The sequence below is a fragment of the Lytechinus variegatus genome, chromosome 12 (assembly GCF_018143015.1).
Source record: "Lytechinus variegatus isolate NC3 chromosome 12, Lvar_3.0, whole genome shotgun sequence".
In the NCBI taxonomy this organism is placed as follows: domain Eukaryota; kingdom Metazoa; phylum Echinodermata; class Echinoidea; order Temnopleuroida; family Toxopneustidae; genus Lytechinus; species Lytechinus variegatus.
Window position 1 is genome coordinate 1,906,720 of NC_054751.1, and position 19,828 is coordinate 1,926,547.

Genomic DNA, 19,828 nt, shown 5'->3' on the forward strand with positions numbered 1-19,828 from the left:
TGAGTATCAATTGGCGCTCCCCTAGCTCGAACATCGATTCGGCCCCCCTCCCCAGTTCGAGTATTAATTTGGCGCCCCCAGTTCGAACATCATTTTAACATCCCTTCGAACATCATTTCGGCTTCCTCCTAGTTCTAATATCGATTCGGCGCCCCGACATGTAGGTCCAACATCAATTTGGCCCCCCTAGTTCGAATATCGATTCGGCGCCCCTACATGTAGGTCGATCATCACTTCGCCCCCCCCCCCCCGTTCGAACATCAATTCGGCCCCCAGTTCGAACATCATTTTGGCATCCCTTCGAACATCATTTCGGCTTCCTCCTAGTTCTAATATCGATTCGGCGCCCCTACATGTAGGTCCAACATCAATTTGGCGCCCCTACGTCGAACATCAATTCGCCCCCCCCCCCCGTTCAAACATCAATACTGCCCCCAGTTCGAACAGCATTTTTACATTCCTTCGAACATCATTGCAGCGCCCTTTTGGTTCGAACATCATTTTCTTTCTCCCTCTTTTTCCCTTTTTTGTCTTCTCGTCCTTCCCCTCTCTCTCCTCTCCTTTTCTTCTCTTCTTTCCCCTTTTCTCTCTTTCTTTTTTCTTCTCTTCTTTCTTCCCTCTTCCTCCTTTTTTCTCCTTTTCCCCTCTTCCTCTCTCTTTTCACCCTCTTCCTCGTTTTTTCTCCCCCTCCCCTCCCTTTTCTTCTCTTCCTTCCCCTCTTCCTCTTTCTTTCCCCTCTTCTTTTCCCCTTTTTTCTTCTTTTCTTTCCCATTTCTTTTTATTCTTTTCTTTCCCCTCTCTTTTTTTTCTTTCCTCCATCTCTCTCCTTTTCTTTCCCCTCTCCCCTCCCTTTTCTTGTCATTCTTTCCCCTTTTCTTCTCTTCCTTTCCCCTTTTCTTCCCCCTTCTCTCTCTTTTTTCCTCTTCTTTCTTCCCTCTTCCTCTCTTTCCTTTTTTCTCCTTTTCCTCTCTCTCCCCCCCTCTTCCTCTTTTTTTTTCTGCTCCCTCCCCTCCCTTTTTCTTCTCTTCCTTCCCCCTCTTCCTCTTTTTTTCTTTCTTTCCCCTCTTCTTCTCTTTTTTTTTTACTTTTTTCTTTCCCTTCTTCTTTTCTTTCCCCTCTCTTTTTTTCTTCTCTTCTTTCTTCCCTCCCCCTTTCTTTTCTTCTCTTCCTCCTTTCTTTCCTCTTTTTCCTCTCTCTCTTTTTCTTCTCTTCCTTTCCCCTTCCCCTCTCTCTTTTTTTCTCCTTTTCCTTTCCCTCTCTCTCTTTCCCCTTTTCCTCTCTCTTTTCCCTTCCTTCCCCCTCGTCCCTTTTTCTTCTTTTCTTTCCCCCTTTCCTCTCTCTTTTTTCCCTCTTCTTCCTTCCCCCTCTTCCTCTCTCTTTTCCCCTCTTCTTTTCCCCTCTTCTTTTCCTCTCTTGTTTTCTTCCCTTCTTCCTTTCTTCTTTTTCTTCTTTTCTTTCCCCCTCTTTCCCTCTTTTTCTCTTTCTTTCCCTCTCTCCTTTTTTAGCCGAAGGGGGGGGGGAACCAAGGCCCCCTCGGCCCCCCATGGATCCGCGCCTGATTAAGGGTATACATATCTCACCATAATCACCTGATGCGAGTGCCAAGCGCTAGCTGATTTTGTTAGAATAATATTAATCTAAATACATGAAACACTTGAAGTCATTGTAATCATGATTAACATACGCATCTCACACATCAAATAATGCGAGCACGAAGCGCGAGCTGAAATTTGTGTATATATTGACCCCAAAGAGGGATATAAGCACTATTTTCTTAGGAATTCGTTAAGAGTACACATATCTCACCATAGTCATCTAATGCGAGTGCCAAGCGCATGCTGATTTTATTAAAATTACATCTAAGCACATAAAGCACCTTTTGTAGTCATTGTAATCATGATTATCGTACGCATCTCACTAGTCAAATATTGCGAGCGCGAAGCGCGAGCTGAAAATTTAGGAAATTCAGACATGAAGAGGGGCATTCTAAGGCCTGCTCGTAGGAATTCACAAAGATCATGCATATTTCACTAACCAAATGATGCGAGCGCGAAGCGCAAGCTGAAATTTTTTGATATTCAGATCAGAAAAGGGGACATTTTAAGGTCTGATTTTAGGAATTCATGAAGAACAGACATATCTCACCAGTCCACGAATATGAACGTAAGCACGGCCAGGAAATGGCTTCTATTATCACCTTAAATGTGGCAATCACTTTAAGTAGTCATGAAAAAGAAGTATGTCACTACATAAAACAATAATAATTTGAAGTGCGAGGAAATGTATTTTGTGTATATTGACTTGAAAATGGGAGGTTTTAGTATAACAGGAATATATATCTTGTTAAACAGACAATGCGACAAAGTTATGATTTTTAATGTAATATATAATAACATAATCATAATATAATGTAACATTATGATTAGCAATAATTTCTTCTTTTCCCACTACGTTTCTTTACCTTTATCCCTCTTTTTCTCTGTTTCCCCGTTTTTGGGCCAGCCGATGGGAGGGAGCACGTGCCTCCCATGCCCCCCCCCCCCCGGAGTTACGCCACTGACTAGGACCATACGTATTTCATTAACAAAATGATGCGAGCGCGAAACGCTGAAAATTTTTATATTCAGATCAGAAGAAGGGACATTTTGAGGACTGATTTTAGGAATTCATGAAGAGCAGACATCTCACCAATCCTTTAATGCGAACGTAATCACGGAGAGGAAATGTTTCATATGTACGAAGACCTTAACAAGTCATGGGGCAATCACCTTATGAGTCATGAAAAGAAGCATATGTCACTACATAAAACAATGATAACTCAAGTGCTAGGAAATGTATTTGGTTTATATTGACTTGAAAACGGGATGTTTTAGTAAAACGGGATTATATATCTCGTAAACAGAAAATGCGAGCACCAGGAACAATGAAGACGTAGGCCCTGGGCCAATTATGTTTCATGAAGTTATGATAAAAATGTTTCTTATGTAATGCAACATAACATAATTATGATATAATATAACATTATAATGAATAATATTTTCTTTTTCCCCACTACGTTTCTCTTCCTTTCTCCCTCTTTTCTCCTTCCCTCCTTCCTCCGTTTTTTGTCAGACGATGGGGGGGGGGGCGTGCTCCCATCCCCCCGTAGTTACGCCACTGTATGTCCATATGGCAAATACCCCTCCAATATTATTTTCTTTTTTTACCCCATGATGGTTTAATGGTTTTATTAGAGATTACATTAAAATAATGACATTCCATCTTAACCCCTTCCCAACATTGATGAATGGGAAGAAACGGGGGTTTCTCTTCAATGTTATGATAAGGACATAAGTATTTCGTTTGGAAATGGTGAACGGCTTTTTATTTGCATTGTATAATTCAATAATATTGTTTTATTTGTTAAGCGGTGTTTTCGGAAGAATTTTCACCAATAAAACAATTATCTCTTTGATTTTTCCCCATTTCTTTCGTAAAAGTGGGGGGATGATTGTACAGGCCACCCCCCCCCCCCTTCGAAAAAAAAAATCCCCCCCGGGATTTACGCCAGTGTATCCTAACTTGTACAACTCGGAACGACTCGGGCAACCAGATAAACACTAGCTTCACTTGGTGCAGTGGTGTAGTGGTTCTGACTCTCGCCTTGTAAACAGAGGGTCGTGTGTTCGAATCCCACCGCGGTCTAGCGTCCTTTGGCAAGGCGTTAATCCACACTTTGCAACTCTCGACCCAGGTGCTAAATGGGTACCCGGTAGGATGCGAAAGATATTGTATGTTTGAATTTGCCAGCGCCATAATGAGGCTGCGATGAATGCAAGGAATGCTCCCCAGGGAGTGGAAATTGTGCACTTTTCGTGCGGGATTGAAATGAATCCAATGACCGGGGTAATAATATGCTGTAACGCGCTTTGGGCCATTTTGGGAAAAGCGCTTTGTAAAAATTGGCTATTATTATTATTATTATTATTATTATTATATTTAGGGGCTCAAATTAACAAAATTAAAGGAAAAGGGCTGTTTAGAACATTATTTTATTAAATTTTTTTTTCAAGGGGCACCTAGGGATATCCTGACGGCCTAGCCGGGGTAACCACATATCCTAACTTGTAATACTTGACTCGGGCAACCAGATAAACACTCAGGCTTGGTCGACCCGGCGCATGTGATTAAGGGGCTCAAATTAACAAAACTAAAGGACTATATGGATATTTAAAGTATTTTTTAATAAAAAAAAGGATTTTTTTTTCAAGGGGCATCTAGAGATATCCTGACGGCCTAGCCAGGATAGCCACGTATCCTAACTTGTAATACTTGATTCGGGCAACCTTGGCCCGGCGCATGTACATTTAGGGGGCTCAAATGAACAAAATTAAAGCCTCAAAGGGCTATTAAGAGCATTTTAAAATATTTTTTCAAGGGGACCCCATGAATATCCCGATGACCTAGCCGGGGTAACCACGTATCCTAACCCTTAGAACTCGACTCGGGCAACCAGATAAACACTAGCTTGACCCGGCGCATGCCAATTTAGGGGGCTTTAATTAACAAAATGAAAGGAATAAAGGGCTATTTAGAGCATTTTTTTTTTCTTCAGGGATTTCCCGACGGCCTAGCCGGGGTAACCACGTATCCTAATTTGTTGAACTCGAGTCAGGCACACTAGCATGACCACCCGGCGCATGCACATTTAGGGGGCTCAAGTTAACAAAGAGTAAAGGAATAAAGGGCTATTTAGAGCATTTTTTAATTAAAAAAAAATAAGGGGCCCATGCAGGGATATCCCGATGGCCTAGCCGGGGTAACGACGTATCCCAGCCTGTACTCGACTGGGGCAACCAGATAAACATTATTCATTTATCTTATTTATTTATTCCTTTTGCTTTCTTTTTATTTATTTTTGCTTGTTTCATTCGGTATACGCTTTGACATTCTCTTGCTATTTTGTGTAATGATATTTTATCCCCTATTTATGTACTGCATATGCTTATATTTTCTTGCATCTTTGTCCATATTGTAAATATTTGCTTCCGAATCTGTTCTATATTCGCTTGTATTATTTGTATTTGTATATACATGCTTGCTTTCCCATTTTGTTGTTTATTTTCATCTTATCTTTTTTTTCTCTCTTTTCTCTTTTTGACAAACGCAAATCCCTTTTCCGCTTTTTAGTAGATGCTAATTGCTTATTGTTTTATTACTATATAAGAGTAATTCAGTTCATTTATTTTTAAGCTGGATCACCGCATCATACACCTCCAAAGATGAGAGATATTATTTCTGTTTTCGTCTGTTACTTTCTTCCAAATGAGAGTATTTCATGTTTGTTCTGTGATGTGTTTCTATCTGTCTTCTTGCCTGACTATCTCCATTCTTCCTTTTTTTAGATGCTTGCTGAGATACTGCTTAAGAAGTGCTGGATTATTCCATCTTCCTCACAACACCTGGGTTGAGTGCAGCACAATGTGGATGAATTTCTTGCCGAAGGAAATTACACCATGGCTGGGATTCGAACCCACGACCCTCTGTTTCAAAGTCTGAAGACTAATCCACTGGGCCACAACGCTCCAATATTAACATTTTTTCTTATGAAAACTCATTTTCCTTACTGCATATGAATATCAGAAGCATTAGTGAACATTTTGAAGACCTTCGGATTCTTTTAGACAACCATAATGAACATTCTTTTTCAGTTATTGGCTTGACCGAAACTTGGCTTACCACAAACACAAATTTACCTAATGCATTAGATGGATATGATTTTAGTGTTAATAACAAATTTTAAAAAGTCGGTGGGGGCGTAACACTTTATCTTTCCAATAATTTTGAATTCACTGTCCTGAACGAACTTAATTTTATGAATGTATTAATTGAGTCATTATTTATTGAAATTTCTATTCCTTGCAAAAATATAATAGTTGGAGTTATTTATAGACCCCCAAACTCAAATAATAATGATTTCTTTAAATTTATAACATCTATTCTGAGTAATGCTAATTTTGTTAACAAATTATTTATTTATTTGTAATGGGCGATTTTATTATCGATCTGTTAAAACATGCAGCTAGAACATGAGTTTGTTGAAACACTAATTGTTCTTTGGTTGGAATTTAATCACATTAATGGTAATGATATAATTAGGGATTAACTTGGGCTAAAACTAAACTAACTGATGAATTTTGTGTAGCATTTTATCAACTACTAGGCAATTTATTATTATGGTTCTTTAAAATCGTTGAAAACAGACAAAAAATGCCTGGACATAAATTTTATGTTCAGTTTGACTTCAAATCGCAACTAATAATTTCGAAAACAATTACAAACTTGGAATATAAGCTTTTACTCTAACAAATGATTTGTGTATATTGGTAAAAAAAACATCAGCAATGACTAACCTAAACTGGTCATCTGTGACTTAACATTAGCATTGACTGCAAGTAATTGGTCACCGAGACTGGACAAATCTAAATTGGTCATTTTGACTTATTATATAAGCACCAATGACCATGATGACTAACTTGTGTTTACAGTGTGATCATTAGGAATTGTAATTGTTGTGATTTCATCCTCTTTATTGTCAAATCAGCAAAAGATTGAAATATCTTATATTTTTTATTTAAAAAAGATCAGAGAGAGATCACTTCACCCATTTACATGTCAAAGCGCCCTGCATACATCTGCTGTGTATAAAGTAGGCGAAATAAAAAAAAGTCGTCTCTTTCTTATTTTCCATCAGACTTTGAAGGAATTTTCAGCATCATCATGATCATGATGTATGATTTTTCCCATGTTCATTCAAATCAATTTTTGTTTACTGATCCTTTAAAAACAGAGCAGACGGGACGTCAACTAGAAAAGTTTGAAAATAAAAATGGTAAAACAGGCAATTAATCAAAATAAAGTGATTTTTTATCGATTACATACATTTGCAGAAGATAATTGGTATGATAACAAAGCAGAGGCGGATCAGTAGTCTAAAATGAATATATGAATATAAAAATAGATGTAAGTTTCGAACTGTGTAAAAATTGCCAGCTGTAACTTACCACCACCCCCCCCCCCCCTCTTTAAAACCAATTAAAATGAAAGGTGGTGGGTATTCCATTCAAGCTTATTGGGTTGCTGATTGTGGTCTAAATTGGATGGAATCCCTCTCACAGCTCTTCAAGGTTACCTTTTAAGGAACTCTTGGATGAGGAAAAGAGAATATAAAGAAGGAGGAGTTGAAAGTGATTTCTTCTGATAGCTCTTAAAGGATCAACACAGCTTATCATCTCTTTTGAGGCCATCCAATGCAATCCATGCATGGACCAAGATGTTTCTTGCAGCAGCTACTGTATTCTGGACTTTGTTAGGTACTGCTTGAATATTAGGTCGATTGGCTATTTCAAAACATTATAAATTTTAACATTTTATATTTCAACTCAAATTTCTCAATTTCCCAACTATCATGACTATCTGCTTGCTTTTACTAATGAAGACCTATGGGTATAGCTCCTGCGTTACGGACATTACAATTCAGACATTTTTTTGAAACTTTGTTATTCTGAACTCATATCATGGAATCACTCACTATCAATAATAAACAATGCATTCTCAATCAATTTCAATGCTTGATAGATACAGCACATAATGTTAGCCATTACGGACATTACATTTTTTGGATAGGACTTTTTGCATACCTATTTATTGAAAAGTTTGTGAGCTTAATTTGGTTTAAATTAATATAATTGTTGATAAGAGTAAGTTGAATTTAGAGAAACAAATGAGGCATGTACCCCAAGAGCCAGAATTGTCTCATTACGGACATTACATAATATTATATATACATAACTTTAGAAATAAGGTCTACATACCTTTGAAATATGTCTGTCAAATTTGTTTAAATAAATGAAAAATACGAATTTCGTCTTATTAAGTTCTGAGATTATTTGTTTAATTGTAATCAGGACCGTGTTTTTCTGTTTTTCATATCAATACATATCAGTTTACTAGAAATGAATAAGTTAAGAAAACGAGGAGAGTGTACTATTATATAGGTACTACTACAGTTTCTTCTAATATCATGATTGTAAATCTGAGTATGTACACTCTAAAAATGTTGGGCAATATACCGTCCACATCAGTAGCGTACGCAGGATTTTTCTACAGAGGGGGGGGGGGGGTTCAAGGTGAATGAAATGTTGACAACCCCCCTCAAAAAAAGATCTTCACCACCAATATTAGGTTGTTTCCTACTCGAAGAGAAATCGACAAGCAAAAAAAAAAGGTTTCACAAAAATTTTAGGAGGGTTTGAACCCATGTAACCACCCCCTGCGTACGCTAGTGGTACACGCAACAATTATTGGTAAAAAAAATCCAACTCTGGGTAGATTTATACCAATAATGTATGTTATGGGTGGAAGCTTCACCACGGCGCGTCGTGGTGTAGCGGTTTTGACTTTGGCTTTGTAATTAGAGGGCTATGTGTTCAAATCCCATCAGGGCCTAGCGTCCTTTGGAAAGGCGTCAATCCACAATTTGCCACTCTCCACCCAGGTGGTAATGGATACCCAGTACGATGCGAAAGCCTATGCCTATTAACTGAGTCTTGAAACTCTTCATGGAATGCTCCCCAGGGAGTGGAGAAAGTGCATACATCGTGTGTCAAGATCCAAAGACCGCTGTTGTAATCATTGCAATGTAAAGCGCTATGAAACAAAGTGTATAAGTGCTGTATAAATATTAGTATTATTGTTTTTAACTACACAGTATTGGATAAAGAATTGGATAAAGCTTTAACCAATTGTTGTGTGGACAGTATATTGCCCAACATTTTAAGAGTGGAGGTTAATTGGGAAAAGGGAAAGGGAAAGGCATAGAATAGCCTCATAAATAAGCTAAAACATGCCCTTTTTTACTGACAAGGAACCTTTTCTATAAGCTCATACATGAGAATGATATTTTTGAAAATATTTACCCAGTAGATGTGGGTGACAGAATTATATTCATAATGAAATCCAACTCGCAGTAAAAGGCTGAATTACATGAGTTTGTACAGGGTAATACAAGCAGGTAATAAAATGCTTTATACCCCGGCCCATGTTAGGCGTTCATCACTAGCGTACCTAAGGGGGGGGGGGGCAGACTGCCCCCCTGACGAGTCACAAGCACAAAAAAAAGGAAGCGAAAAAAAAGGAAAGAAAAAAAGAGGAAAAAGGAAAGATAGAAAAAAGGGGAACGGGGAAAAGAAGAAAAGGTTTAAGAGACAGGGGAAAACAAAGACTGGACTGCAGACTGTCCGAAAAAAAAATATATAAACTGTCGAGCACACGGGGCTGTTCCAACTTATTCGTTTTTTTAGTTCCACCATTTTTGTCGGTAAATATCACTTCAACTGTACACTTTTATCGGTAAATTGTGATTTTTACGCAATTCGACTTCGGACTGGACTGACCAGGGACAGGAAAAAGGTACAGAACAACTTTCAGGTAATGTAATTAAAACAATGAAAATTTCCCTCGCGCTAAGCGCTCGCATCATTTTTTTAGTTGAATACCTAAAATAAATGTCTAGTTTTAAGGTTAAAATTTTCAGCTCGCACTTCGCGCTCGCGTCAATTGATTAGTTAGACACCAATCTGTTCACGAATACGAATAGTGCTTATAATATCCAGTTCTTAGGCCAGAATATCAAAAAATTCAGCTCGAGCTTCGCACATGCATAAAATTCCACCCTATTCATAATTAAATGAAGTGCTCAGAATATAAAGTTTTCAGGTCGAAATATCATTCGCGCTCACACCAATTTATTGTTTTTTACTACCATCTTGTTTATAGTTTAAAAAAAAAGGTGCTGAGAATGTCCAGTTTTCAGGGGGGAATATCTCAAATTTCCAGCTCGCTCTTCGCTCTCGCATCAATTATTCAATTAGAAACCAATTTGTTTATGGTTACTAAAAGTGCTTAGAATATCAAGTTCTTAAGTCGGAATATCAAAACTTTTAGCTCGCACTTCTCGCCCGCACGACTGTTTAGATACCCCTCCTGTAAAACTGTTTTGAATGTCTAGTGTCTAGTTAGGAATATCAAATTGTTTAGCTCGCGCTTCGCGCTCGCATGATTTACTAAGGAAGATACCCATTGTATTGATAATTAAGTGCACAAATTGTATCGTTTTAGGTCAAAATTTTTAGAAAAAAAATCAGCTTGCACCTCGCGCTCGCAATTATTATTTCTATATCACTATTTTTAACTGACTTCAATGTCAAATACCTTTTTTTATAACGTCTCCAAACCAGCAGAATTGGGAACATAATGTAAACACCTTCAAAGAGGAATGTATGTTAATATTAACATTGCAATTACCACTTGATTAGAAATATATCGATCACCAATCTAATACGTTTCATTTCTGGAATGATATACAAAAAAAAGAATCAATTTCGACAATAAAGTGCAATTGCCCGATAGCAAATATCAGTAGTAACATGAACCCAACAGTTTTATTGGGCACCCCCAGGGTAACCTTTCCCACTTTCAGTGCCACTGCCAGACCTACACATCCAAACGTGTATGGGGGGATGGGCTGCAAAATACAGGGCAAAGAGGACTGCGAGGTGCCCAGATATTCTCGTGTATTGGTAATTTAATGACCGAATGTATAATTTTTGCACGTTTCACATCATGTAAAAAGGCTAAATAATAATTGAAAAAAATGTTTGCTCGCTCGAAAATTAAAAACTGTGAAGTTGATATTTGGGCATTTATAATCAGCCCCCGCCTTGAAAAAAATGTGCCTATATACGTCCATGCATACTACCCCCACCTTTATCATTCTTGTCTCTTGCCCCCCTTAACGAAATATGCCAGGTACGCCACTGGAGTTCATTATATATTTGTATTACCATACAGAGAAGGTAAGTTAAAGGGAGTAAATCGAAAGAGGGAAGATGTCTTTCGTACAAATGATATCTGAATTCCGGATTTGATAATTTTGTTAACAAAGTAAAGAAATCTTGATTTTGGCTGACAAAGTGACACATTTTTTGGTTATTTTAGACAAAGGTCTATTACCACAGTCCTCTATTTAAATATATGCTCGGTAAGTAAATATTAATCATTTAAAGTAAATAAAAGTAGATACAGAACCCAAATAGAAATAGATGTGTAGTTCTACAGTTAGAGTGAAGCAACAGCAAAAAACAGTAATAATATACAGATATTGACTGATGAGGTGTGTAATATAAACATTCTTTGGACCGCCGGATTTGTAAAAATATTAATCCTTTAGGTGGTCCAAAGAATGTTTTTTTTACACATCCCATCAGTCAATATCTGTTATATTAGATAGCCTCTAATGATGAAGATAAAGTTAGGCCTAACGAAGCGTGCAGCATGTTTATGATATTCACAGTGATTGATTAAACTGGTATAGATCTAACGTTAGATCTTGATCTATAGATATCTAAGCAACGTTAGTGTAACGCAGCGAATGACCCTTTTCTAATCAAATCAACTTTGTTTAGGCCTAGCCCTAGATCTAACTCTAAGTTCGAGTCCAGTCCAGGTCCAGGACCCAAGGCAGGCGGATAATGCATGGTAACATCTAATCCACACATAGAAAATATATTCATGGACCGGTTGGTCAATATATTCATCGAAGGTGGACCGGCTGGGAAAATACATTGATTTCGATCATATCACGTGACGCGCTATGGACCAATCGCGCTTGGCTATCTGTCTTGGCTATATAATATTAATAATACAGGTTATTTAGATTGCGCAATATTGCACACATATCCACCTTGTTAGGTGCTCAAGGCACTCCTATATTACCCGGCTAAGCTAGGCGTTCATAGCGCACACAGCTTTTAGGAATTACTTCCTACTGATACCCATTTACCTCACCTGGGTTGAGTGCAGTACACTGTGGATCAGTTTCTTGCTGAAGGAAATTATGCCATTGCTGGGATTCGAAACCACGAACCTCTGTTTAAAGTCCGAAGACTAATCCACTGGGCCACAACGCTCCACGATAACATAACATTCCCCATAATAATAGAAGGTGGAAAATATGATGTAAATGTAAATTAAAGTATTGTCATGTTTTATTATGGGATAGGTTTATGAAAAGGGTATAAGTTCCTATCTCACAGAGATAAAATATGCATTGGTATGCGCATATACACTGTGTCCCACAACAAATGTTAATTGCAATTTAAATGAGTATAATGTAAAAATTAGTAAGTCATATTGTACAGAATTTCAAATTGTAAACTGGCATTTGTTATGTACAACTTGCTTAAATTTTATGCGATATGGTCCTTTTAACACAGAGATATGAGTCTTCTTTCAGCACTCATCAGAGAACCTCTTAATCCAAGTGTTATTACGTTGAATGAAGTGTGTGGTCCATCTTCATTCACTCTCATCTTATTTCCTTTTTTTTTTTTAGATTTTTGACCCACAACTTGCAGGCCCATTCTTGAATTTAAAAGAAAATGGTAATAATAATAGCCGCATATTTACCCAGGGTATCCGAAAACTGTTCTCCAGCGGGCCCTGCTATAATTACCCCGGCTTTAGCATGGCTACCTTGATCGGGCGAGCATTCGAGGAATTACTTCCTACCGGTACCCATTTACCTCACCTGGGTTGAGTGCAGTACACTGTGGATCAGTTTCTTGCTGAAGGAAATTATGCCATTGCTGGGATTCGAAACCACGAACCTCTGTTTCAAAGTCCGAAGACTAATCCACTGGGCCACAACGCTCCACGATAACTTAACATTCCCCATAATAATAGAAGGTGGAAAATATGATATAAATGTAAATTAAAGTATTGTCATGTTTTATTATCGGACTAATGTTATTTAAAATTGAATGTTAAATATTGCATCTTTCAAGTACCTAAACTTTGATAAAGAAAAAAAACAAAATGTTACAATTTCATGTGTTAGAATCCCCCCTTCTTGGTGTGCTACAATAATCCCGTGTTATGGGACAATTATTGTAATACTTGACCTCCTGTTTTCAAATAATAATAGCTTCTAAATTGATTCAGGTTTAACTTAATAAATTTTGTTACAATTGGCCCCAGCCTCCCCTACATTATGCTTGAAGGCATTAAGAGATGAGGAATTCTGTTATTTTAAACCTTCGAACCAGAAAATATAAGAGACTTTTAAAACATTCTAAATCAAGGGTATCTCAGTTAGTAATTGATGTCTATCTATAACCATTTCAATATTGTTACATAACCGAGCTGACGCTAGTCCATGAACATAAGTCTGCTTATGCAAATAAAAAAATACTAATAATCACGACCATGCTCTAATGATAACCATTAAAGATAATTCATAATTTTTTCTGCACGGAAATTAATAGTCTATTAATTTCCGTGCAGAATTCTAAGAATAGAAATTGTTAGAAACATAACGTGAAGCTCTCATATGTAAGCGTAATAATTGTGAACTAGCTATAGGTATGGCATAATCTTAACATGGTAAAGTATTATAGATTTATACACGTATTTAGCAATGATTTATTAAGAAAAAAAATAATCGAAGTATGCAGAGAAATATTTTTTTGTAGGCTAATGACTTTGTAATTTGTGTTATGTTAGAATTTCAGTTTAAATTTTGATCTATTTCTATATACCTAATAGATTTAACTTGTTGAATTGGTTCATTGTCAATACATAATTGAAAATGTTAACAAATTGCTCTCAAGTAATTTGACCTTAGTTTTATATACAGTAATCGATTTCGTTCATACCTAGTTTTAACTCTCTCAATATCAATTTGTAATTTACTAACTTCGTTTTAAATCGGTATCATATAACACGACGCCGTCAGCGAAAATTTTGATTGTGTATCACTTCATTCAAATATAAAGTATCAGATGACATATCAGAATTGACATAGTAATTTACAAACATGATTAATAGAGGAAGTAAAAAGACTCCAGGGCCCCGTCTCACAAAGAGTTAAGATTGATCCAATCAATCGTAACTCTATTGAAATCCATCAGTGCCATTATTTCTTCTACAGGATGCAAAACGTCCTTCCTTTGCAGTCAGTCAGCAAGCATTGAAAAAACAGCTTCTTTTATCCAAGTGATATTCATGACTAGAGTGTTTTTGCATTGTCAATGCGCTTGGTGCGAGCCAAAACAAAATATTGACAAAATTTCATGTTTTTTTGTATCTTTGTAACAAAGAAGAAGAATAATTTTTTCAGGTCATGGTGTTTAGATTTTTAAAAGAACGGTGTAATATAGGGAAAGCTTTTGATATAAAACATGAAACAAAATATTTTTTTTCATGCAACAGAAGTTGTTGTTTTCACACTTAATTTCTGTTTGAGCACAAATGATTTTTAAATTATGATATAGCTGAAGATCTAAGCTTTAATATGATATGTTTTTTTATAAGAAGATGTATTTTTGATGGGTCAGCAGCCAGCTTTTCATAGGCCAAGTATACATTTAGCAGCTCAAAACAAGAATACTGCGCTCTGATTGGTCATAGAGACCACAGACCCACGCAAATTTCAATGTTCCCCACACTGGGCCTCTGCAAGGTAACACTCACCATGTGGTAATCTCTTCAAATTACCCGCGTCTGTTGTTGTGAAAACATATTCAGCCAATCAGAACTCTGGATTTTATGTTACTCAGAAATTTTAGAAATCTTGTCTTGCATCTTGATGGAAAAAGCTGGCTGCTGACCCATCTAAAAGATGCCACATATCAAGAGTGACATTGTAAGAAAGTATAGAGTTTGAGCTTTCTGATGATATAAATAATGTTTGTGCCTAAAACACAAAATGTTGCACAATTTGCAAGTGAAAACAGAGGATGAAAATTCTGTTTGATGCATATTTTCAGGTAAAAAAAAAATTATTTATTTGTCAAAATATTTTATTAAAATATGACCAATGTAAAGAGTAACATGTACTCTTCCCCATGGTACAAAAATAATCAATATTACCCAAGGAGAAAGTGGTTAAATTATTTGAGAAAGAAAGTCTCACAATTCACGAGATTTTGCAGGGTCATGAATTCAGTCACGAGAGGACTTGGATATATCTTGCCCATTTGCTCATTAAGAAATCAATGAATTTATGGGCCCCGTCTTACAATGAGTTACGATTGATCCAATCAATCGTAACTCTATGGAAATCCATCAGTGTCATAATTTATTCTACGGAAAATGTCCTTTGTAAACGAAGTAGAACACACCGAACTATCAAGAAATTAATGAATTTATGGATATACATTCATATCTAGAAAAAAAATTAAGCAAACATGCATTTTATATACTGTTTAAAAAAAAATATTTTACAGAAAAAAAAATTGCGGAAACAATTACAGAATCATTCTGTAAATTCATAAAACAGGAATTTTTCTGCAATTGAGAATAGGACTGCTTAAAAGGGTGTTTTATTAAAGGGAATTTGTAAGGTTCCATACACCAAATACCAAATACCAAATGTCCTGCAATTTTCCATGATGATGTAAGATTACGCAATCTGGTAAGATTACAAGTGTTCTCGAAACTCTGCTGCAGGAACTTCTTTTATTTTAAGGATAAATTTTCTATGTTGACTTTCCATAGTTGCGATTGATCGGATCAATCGCAACTCTTTGTAAGACGGGCCCATGGATATACCTTCTTATCTAGACAAAATTTGTGCAAACATGCATTTTATAATTTATGTTGACTTTGCAGGCTTTCCATAGTTGCGATTGATCAGATCAATCGAAAGTCTTTGTAAGACGAGCCCCTGGTCCTGACGCATTACTGTCGAGGCAGGACATACAGTAATACAAGATAGAATAGAGGACAAAATCATAGCAAAGATCTTGATTGCAATTAATCTCATAATAAAGTTTTATATTTCATAGTCAAAATAATAAATCAAGTAAACAAGTAAAAATACAAGGGAATTACTATTTTCAATACACAATGGCTATTACTTTTGTTGGTGTTATGCATGGTCTTAATCATCTTTTTCAATGGTATTGTTTTGCATACTACTATTATTTATGTTAGTACTGTGTAACTAATATCATTATTGTTATCATTTTTTATTATTGGAACTATGATGATGATGATTATTATTATTATTATTGTTGTTGTTATTTCCTATTCATTAGTAGTATTATTATCAATATTATCAATAATCACAAACATTATTACTATTAATTACACTGTTAATATATCATTATCAACATTGAAGGTTATGCATAAACATAATCAATATTGTTGTTAAGAAGTTGGATTACACTTCGTAATTCCGAAGGTTCGTAATTCCGAAACACGTAAATTGCCTATACCTCGATGTTCGTTAATCCGAAAATGTAAAAGGGTTCGTTAATCCGAACATTTGTGGCGTTATTCTGAAGGTTCGATAATCCGAAAACGAAATAAGGTTCGATGTTCCGAACGTTCGTTAGTCCGAAAACGAAATAAGGTTCGTTGTTCCGAAGGTTCGTTAATCCGAAAACGAAATAAGGTTCGTTGTTTAGAAGGTTCGTTAGTCCGAAAACGGAATAAGGTTCGTTAATCATTACGTTTTCGGACTAACGAACCTTCGGAATTCCGAACCTTATTTCGTTTTCGGATTAACGAACATTCGGAATTACGAACCTCACTTTGTTTTCGGACTAACGAACCTCATTTCGTTTTCGGACTTACGAACCTTCGGAATAACGAACCTCCGGAATATCCGAACCTTCGTAATAACAAAGCTTCGGAATTACGAATGTGTGCGAGAAGTTGTCAGTATTACATTCATAATCCTATTTCTATTACTGCTGTTACTAGTATGGACACAAATATCAATTCCTTTGTTGCCGCGGGGGGGGGGGTACTCGACCAAAAAAATGGTAGTGGTGTGCCGCTGGCGAGACAAAAAACGGGGGCCTTGGAGCGGGCTTATTGTAAAAAGGGTTACACTTCGTAATTCCGAAGGTACATAATTCCGAAACACGCAAATTGCCTATACCTCGATGTTCGTTTAATCCGAAAACGTAAAAGAGTTCGTTAATCCGAACATTTGTGGCGTTATTCCGAAGGTTCGTTAGCCCGAAGGTTCGATAATCCGAAAACGAAATAAGGTTCAATGTTTCGAAGGTTCGTTTATCTGAGAACGAAATAAGGGTCGTTGTTCCGAAGGTTCGTTATTCCTAAAAACGAAATAAGGTTCGTTGTTCTAAGGGTTCGTTAGTCCAAAAACAAAATTAGGTTAGTTAATCATTTAGTTTTCGGACTAACGAACCTTCGGAATTACAAACCTTATTTCTTTTTCGGATTAACGAACCTTCGGAATTACGAACCTCTCTTCGTTTTCGGGGACTAACGAACCTTCGGAATTACGAACCTCACTTCGTTTTCGGACTAACGAACCTTCGGAATTACGAACCTTCGGAAATACGAACCTTCGGAATAACGAACCTTCGGAATATCCGAACCTTCGGAATAACGAAGCTTCGGAATTACGAATGTATGCGGTAAAAAGGAGGGTCCTCGGAACGGGTTTCGGAACTTCAAATGTTTGTAAAAACGGGGGTCCTTGGGACGGATCGCCAGTGTGTGTGCGTATGCATCCCTATGGAACGGGCATGCGTGCAGATGGCCAGGCGCCGGGTGCACTAGCTCGCGCAGAGGCGATGGTCGGACAGCGCTCTGCGGCCGCTTTGCACCAAAATTGCAGATCAATGCGACCGGAACGGCGTAACGAAACATATCCGAAGCTTAGGAGCGGTTTTCTTTCTTTGTTCTTTATCTCAATAAGACAAAAATGCTATGCCTTGGAACGGAAATTTGAGATGGGGTCCCCTCCGCGGCACATACCCACTTTGCATTATATACTGAGTGCCCCCCCCCCCGGGTTTGTTGCCATCCTTGGCATGATACACTTAAAATCCTGCCAAGACGGTTCATCCATTGCACAGTAGCCTATAGTGTAAAGAATGAGACAAGGGCAATTTTGAGCTTGTCCCGAAACCCACACGGGCTCTGACATGCATTTAGCCTAACAGTTTTTTTTCAGTCTTTGGATGTTGTCCGATGAAATAAATCCACTTGAACCAAATTATATTGCCAAAAACTCTACATCATAACCATATGTGGCAAGGGACGAATATCAATCCGATTAATATTGGTTTGTTTTATCTATTCCAAGTTCAAATGGAACTGTCAATTCTATGATCATAATTCTTTTCGAACTTTCATTGTACAGATGTTCATGTAAGTCAGGTTTTAGGTTTGTTTGGGTGCAAAAGTGGAATTGTTGAAAAGGGGAAATAGCCAGTTAAGAACGGAATGTCGTGGAGGATTATTGTATCAGGTAAAAAAATTGCGTTCTACAAAACATTTAAGAACGTTATTAAGGCGCCACCACGTCCTGAATAATTTTTCTGTATTTCTGTCCCACCGCTATACTTGGTTGCGTGTCTCGATACACCTACAATGTTTACATTTATTAGTAGTGGATTTACCCCATCTCAACGGGTCACTTACTACATTTACAAGAAATTTCAGAACTTTTACTGGCAAGTTGTACTTTATACTCTTCCAAACCATGCTGTTGTCCTCTACTGACAAAATATCTAATCACTGAACAATTACCTCCTTTACATGTTAATACAAGATGGAAGAGACTTCTTGGATTAGAATTCTAGTTTTGCTTCTTTTCTTTCTTTCCTTTAACTGTTGGTTGTGCTTCTATGACAGATGAGTAAACACTTTTTACAATAGTGGACTTTTTCCTCACCCAATTTGATCCACGATCCAATATGGAATCAAGACAGTCAGTGATTTACTAAACCATCAGCATTTTCTGTCATGGTTATGTATGCTAAAGTGTGACATTGTACAAATCCGTCAGAAATGGAAGGTATTGCTAAACCATTTGGCATATGAACGAATGCTATTGTTCCATGATTTGGAAGACCACACCATTTCTTCAAAAATATATTTGCAATTACATCTCGGGTTTTACAATATGAATATGTTATTTCGTTCATTGTCAAATCAAATCTTAAAGGTAAACTCCACCTCAGAAAAATGTTAATTTAAATCAATAGAGAAAAATTAGACAAGAATTATGCTGAAATTTCATCAAAATCGGATGTAAAATAAGAAAGTTATGACATTTTAAAATTTCGCTTATTTTTCACAAAACAGTTATATGCATAATTTAGTCTCATGCAAACGAGAGAATCGATGATGTCCCTCACTCACTTTTTCTTTTGTTTTTTATTGTTCGAATTATACATTATTTCGTTTTTTGCAGATTTGACAATAAGGACCAACTTGACTGAACCATAAAACGATAAGCAATGGTAATTTAACATATTCGGGGGGGGATCAAAAGTTGTTTCTCAGGACAAATTACAATATTTCATATTTCATATAATAACATACAAAAGAAATAGTGAGTGAGTGATGTCATCAGTCCCCTCATTTGCATGCCGATCGGGATGTGCACATAACCGTTTTGTGAAAATAAGCGAAACTTTAAAATGCCTCATAACTTTCTTATTTAACATCCGATTTTGATGAAAAAATTCAGTGTGATCCTTGTTGGATTTTCTCTTTTTATTCAAATCAACTTTTTGTTTGGATGGATTTGTCCTTCAAGGATGGAAGTAAATACCGAGAATAGACTTTCAATTTATCATGTCTATATTCATTGCGAATGAGAGAGGCATCAATATGATTGTTCACACTCCTTTCTATTTTGCAAGAAAGATCTTCATAAATATCTGATGAAGAAATGTTTTTGGTTATTACAGCCCCTAAGTAATAATAATAATAATACCAACACTGTCAAATGCGT